This window comes from Scylla paramamosain, unplaced genomic scaffold (genome assembly GCF_035594125.1).
Source record: "Scylla paramamosain isolate STU-SP2022 unplaced genomic scaffold, ASM3559412v1 Contig3, whole genome shotgun sequence".
Classification (NCBI taxonomy): Eukaryota; Metazoa; Arthropoda; class Malacostraca; order Decapoda; family Portunidae; genus Scylla; species Scylla paramamosain.
In genome coordinates this window covers 2597501-2602500 of record NW_026973668.1, presented here as the reverse complement: position 1 = coordinate 2602500, position 5000 = coordinate 2597501, and the positions used below count along the sequence as shown (strand labels likewise).

Below are 5000 nucleotides of genomic sequence, written 5' to 3'. Positions count from 1 at the left end.
CACTCTTTTTTCTCGTCCTAAACCTTCTAAACCTTGGTTTAACACAGCTTGTTCTCGTGCTATACATGATAGAGAGGTGGCCCACAAAAGGTACTTAAGCCTTCCATCACCAGAATCTCATGCACTTTATATTTCTGCCCGGAACCATGCCAAGTCTGTTCTCCAACTAGCCAAAAACTCCTTCATTAACAGAAAATGTCAAAATCTTTCAAGATCTAACTCCCCTCGTGACTTCTGGCATCTAGCCAAAAATATTTCCAATAACTTTGCTTCTTCTTCTTTCCCTCCTCTACTTCAGCCAGATGGCACCACTGCTATCACATCTATTTCTAAAGCTGAACTCTTCGCTCAAACCTTTGCTAAAAACTCTACCTTGGACGATTCTGGGCTTGTTCCTCCCTCGCCTCCACCCTCTGACTACTTCATGCCACGTATTAAAATTCTTCGCAGTGATGTTTTCCATGCCCTCGCTGGCCTAAACCCTCGGAAGGCTTATGGACCTGATGGGGTCCCTCCTATTGTTCTCCGAAACTGTGCCTCCGTGCTTGCACCTTGCCTAGTCAAACTCTTTCAGCTCTGTCTGGTCAACATCTACCTTTCCTTCTTGCTGGAAGTTTGCCTACATTCAACCTGTTCCTAAAAAGGGTGACCGTTCTAATCCCTCAAACCTACCGTCCTATTGCTTTAATTTCCTGCTTATCTAAAGTTTTTGAATCTATCCTCAACAGGAAGATTCTTAAACATCTATCACTTCACAACATTCTATCTGATCGCCAGTATGGGTTCCGTCAAGGCCGCTCTACTGGTGATCTTCTGGCTTTCCTTACTGAGTCTTGGTCATCCTCTTTTAGAGATTTCGGTGAAACTTTTGCTGTTGCCTTGGACATATCAAAAGCTTTTGATAGAGTCTGGCACAAAGCTTTAATTTCCAAACTACCCTCCTACGGTTTCTATCCTTCTCTCTGTAACTTCATCTCAAGTTTCCTTTCTGACCGTTCTATTGCTGCTGTGGTAGACGGTCACTGTTCTTCTCCTAAATCTATTAACAGTGGGTGTTCCTCAGGGTTCTGTCCCTGTCACCCCACTCTCTTATTATTATTCATTAATGATCTTCTAAACCAAACTTGTTGTCCTATCCACTCCTACGCTGATGATACCACCCTGCACTTTTCCACGTCTTTTCACAGACGTCCAACCCTTCAGGAAATAGACAGTTCACGCAGGGAAGCCACAGAACGTCTGACTTCTGATCTTTCTAAAATTTCTGATTGGGGCAGAGCAAACTTGGTATTGTTCAATGCCTCAAAAACTCAATTCCTCCATCTATCAACTCGACACAACCTTCCAGACAACTATCCCCTCTTCTTCAATGACACTCAACTGTCCCCCTCTTCTACACTGAACATCCTCAGTCTGTCCTTTACTTATAATCTGAACTGGAAACTTCACATCTCATCTCTAGCTAAAACAGCTTCTATGAAGTTAGGTGTTCTGAGACGTCTCCGCCAGTTTTTCTCACCCCCCCAGCTGCTAACTCTGTACAAGGGCCCTTATCCGTCCATGTATGGAGTATGCTTCACATGTCTGGGGGGCTTCCACTCATACTGCTCTTCTAGACAGGGTGGAATCAAAAGCTTTTCGTCTCATCAACTCCTCTCCTCTAACTGACTGTCTTCAGCCTCTCTCTCACCGCCGCAATGTTGCATCTCTAGGTGTCTTCTACCACTATTTTCATGCTAACTGCTCTTCTGATCTTGCTAACTGCATGCCTCCCCTCCTCCCGCGGCCTCGCTGCACAACACTTTCTTCTTTCTCTCACCACTATTCTGTCCCACCTCTCTAATGCAAGAGTTAAACCAGTATTCTCAGTCATTCATCCCTTTCTCTGGCAAACTGTGCACTCCCTGCCTGCTTCTGTATCTCCACCTTCCTGTGACGTGAACTCCTGCAAGAGGGAGGCTTCTACACACTTACCCTTCAATTTCTGACTACCGCTTTGGACACTTCTATGGGACTGCCATCTCACTGGCCATATTTTTATTTATTGGATTTTTGTTGCCCTTGGCCAGTGTCCCTCCTACATTAAAAAAAAAAGTAGGTAGTAATAGTAGTAGTTATTATCATCACATATACACCCATTACATACTTATGTTCATACATACATACATACACACATACATACATACATAGATACATACATACATACATACATACACGCAACTTCTTATCGGAACGAAAATGAGAATGAGAACATTTTGTCCCACATTTTCTCTCTCTCTCTCTCTCTGTGTGTGTGTGTGTGTGTGTGTGTGTGTGTGTCTTTTTGCGTGTGTGTGTGTAATTAAGAAGCAGACCAGAGAAGGAACACACACACACACACACACACACACATGACGTCAAGAAAGGAATTATATAAAAAAAAAAAAGAAGATTCAAGGAGTAAACTTAATTCTTTACTTCGTCTACTGTAAAATAGCAATGGTGATAAACAACAGCTCTTCTCCATGCCTCCCCTCCTCCCCACGGCCCTCGCTGCACAACACTTTCTTCTCTCTCCCATCACTATTCTGTCCACCTCCCCAATGCAAGAGTTAACCAGTATTCTCAGTCTTTCACCACTATTCTGTCCACCTCCCTAATGCAAGAGTTAACCAGTATTCTCAGTCTTTCACCACTATTCTGTCCACCTCCCTAATGCAAGACTTAACCAGTATTCTCAGTCTTTCCACCACTATTCTGTCCACCTCCCCAATGCAAGAGTTAACCAGTATTCTCAGTCTTTCACCACTATTCTGTCCACCTCCCTAATGCAAGAGTTAACCAGTATTCTCAGTCTTTCACCACTATTCTGTCCACCTCCCTAATGCAAGAGTTAACCAGTATTCTCAGTCTTTCACCACTATTCTGTCCACCTCCCCAATGCAAGAGTTAACCAGTATTCTCAGTCTTTCACCACTATTCTGTCCACCTCCCCAATGCAAGAGTTAACCAGTATTCTCAGTCTTTCACCACTATTCTGTCCACCTCCTTAATGCAAGAGTTAACCAGTATTCTCAGTCTTTCACCACTATTCTGTCCACCTCCCTAATGCAAGAGTTAACCAGTATTCTCAGTCTTTCACCACTATTCTGTCCACCTCCCTAATGCAAGAGTTAACCAGTATTCTCAGTCTTTCACCACTATTCTGTCCACCTCCCTAATGCAAGAGTTAACCAGTATTCTCAGTCTTTCACCACTATTCTGTTCACCTCCCCAATGCAAGAGTTAACCAGTATTCTCAGTCTTTCATCCCCTTCACTGGCACACTCCTGAACGCCCTGCCTGCTGCTGTGTTTCCCCCTGCCTGTGACTTGAACTCTTTCAGGAGGGAGGCTGCAGCACACTTACCCCCTGTTGTCTGACCTCTCTGTCTGCCACTGCTCTGGAAACTGGCAATAAGTGGGCATTCTTTTAATCCCTTGGGCAATGATCTTCTTGCAGAAAAATAGTAGTAGTAGTAGTAGTAGTAGTAGTGGTAGCAACAGTAGTAGTAGTATTAGTAGCAGTAGGTTTAGTAGCAGTAGTAACAACAAGAACAACAACAATAATAATAATAACAATAATAATAATAATAATAATGATAATAGTAATAATAATAATCCTAGAATAAGTAACACACACACACACACACACACACACACACACACACACACAATCATTTGGTTACAATAGTTACCCTGTTGTCTCTCTCTCTCTCTCTCTCTCTCTCTCTCTCTCTCTCTCTCTCTCTCTCTCTCTCTCTCTTCTTCTTCTTCTTCTTCTTCTCTTCCTCTTTCTTAGAATGAGAACGAATTATGCAACATATGATCCTCTCTCTCTCTCTCTCTCTCTCTCTCTCTCTCTCTCTCTCTCTCTCTCTCTCTCTCTCTCTCTCTCTCTCTCAATTAAGGTCATTACGAGTTATTTCTCCCTGCCCCCCTTCTCTCTCTCTCTCTCGGTTATATATATAAAAGAGGCAAGGAGATCCTTCAGAGAGAGAGAGAGAGAGAGAGAGAGAGAGAGAGAGAGAGAGAGAGAGAGAGAGAGAGAGAGAGAGAGAGAGAGAGAAATACTTAGAGAACAAAACCATACACATAAGAGCAACAACAACAACAGCAACAACAACAACAACAACAACAACAACAATGATCACAAGAAAGCAAGCGGGGAGGAAAGAGGAAGGGGGAGAGAAAGAGTGTGACCTGCTCTCTCCAACTTACACCTTGGAAGAGGACGTGAACATCGTGGACATGATGGGCAGGTACCTTCCCTTCGCCAACGAGGAGGGGGAAGCACAAGAAGAACAAGAGGAAGAAGAGGAAGACGAAGAGGAAGAGGAGGAGGAGGAGGAAGAAAAGGAGAAGGACCTAGTAATAATTTTGAGGTAAGAGAGAGAGAGAGAGAGAGAGAGAGAGAGAGAGAGAGAGAGAGAGAGAGAGAGAGAGAGAGAGAGAGAGAGAGAGAGAGAGTAGTACTAGTAATATTATTTTAGCATTTACGTTAGTCTATGTCCGGATTTTGTACACGTGTTGTTAGTATTTAGTAGAAGCAATGCAGCCGTTTTGGAGTTTTTAAAGAGTGGTCCAGCTCCGCGCCTCGGGGCACGTCCACCACACCACAGCAAACTGTGCCAGAAGTGTTGAGCAGTGACTCCTCAACAACAGCAGCAAGCCACGGCGACATTTGCCAGTCCTTGGCAGCGGAAAGTTAGGTTAGAAATATCAAAATGTGCCCAAGTGTTCCTGTGCGGAAAGAAAAAATTGTATGCGTCCTCTAAATGAATGTACGAGTATTTCATCCTTCCAAATGTTGCGTTCAGGTGTGTCTGTGAGACTGTGTCTGCTGGCAGGTGTGCTGTGGCCCGTGTGCCGCCAGCGTCCCCCGTCACCTGACAAGTCCCGCTCTTGTTTTACTGTACTCTTAACAGGTACACCTCATTCTCACTCATTTCAACACCATATATATATATATATATATATATA

General features: G+C 43.8%; 1 long non-coding RNA gene across 1 annotated transcript in view; it reads left to right on the top strand.

Moving 5' to 3' along the window:
• The first annotated feature begins 4060 nt into the window (after positions 1–4060).
• The window catches only part of LOC135096217 (uncharacterized), a 3505-nt gene continuing 2565 nt past the window's right edge, over positions 4061–5000 (top strand). Inside the window, exon 1 of the long non-coding RNA XR_010264642.1 lies at positions 4061–4402. This is a non-coding gene — a long non-coding RNA (uncharacterized LOC135096217). The remainder of the gene's footprint in view (positions 4403–5000) is intronic.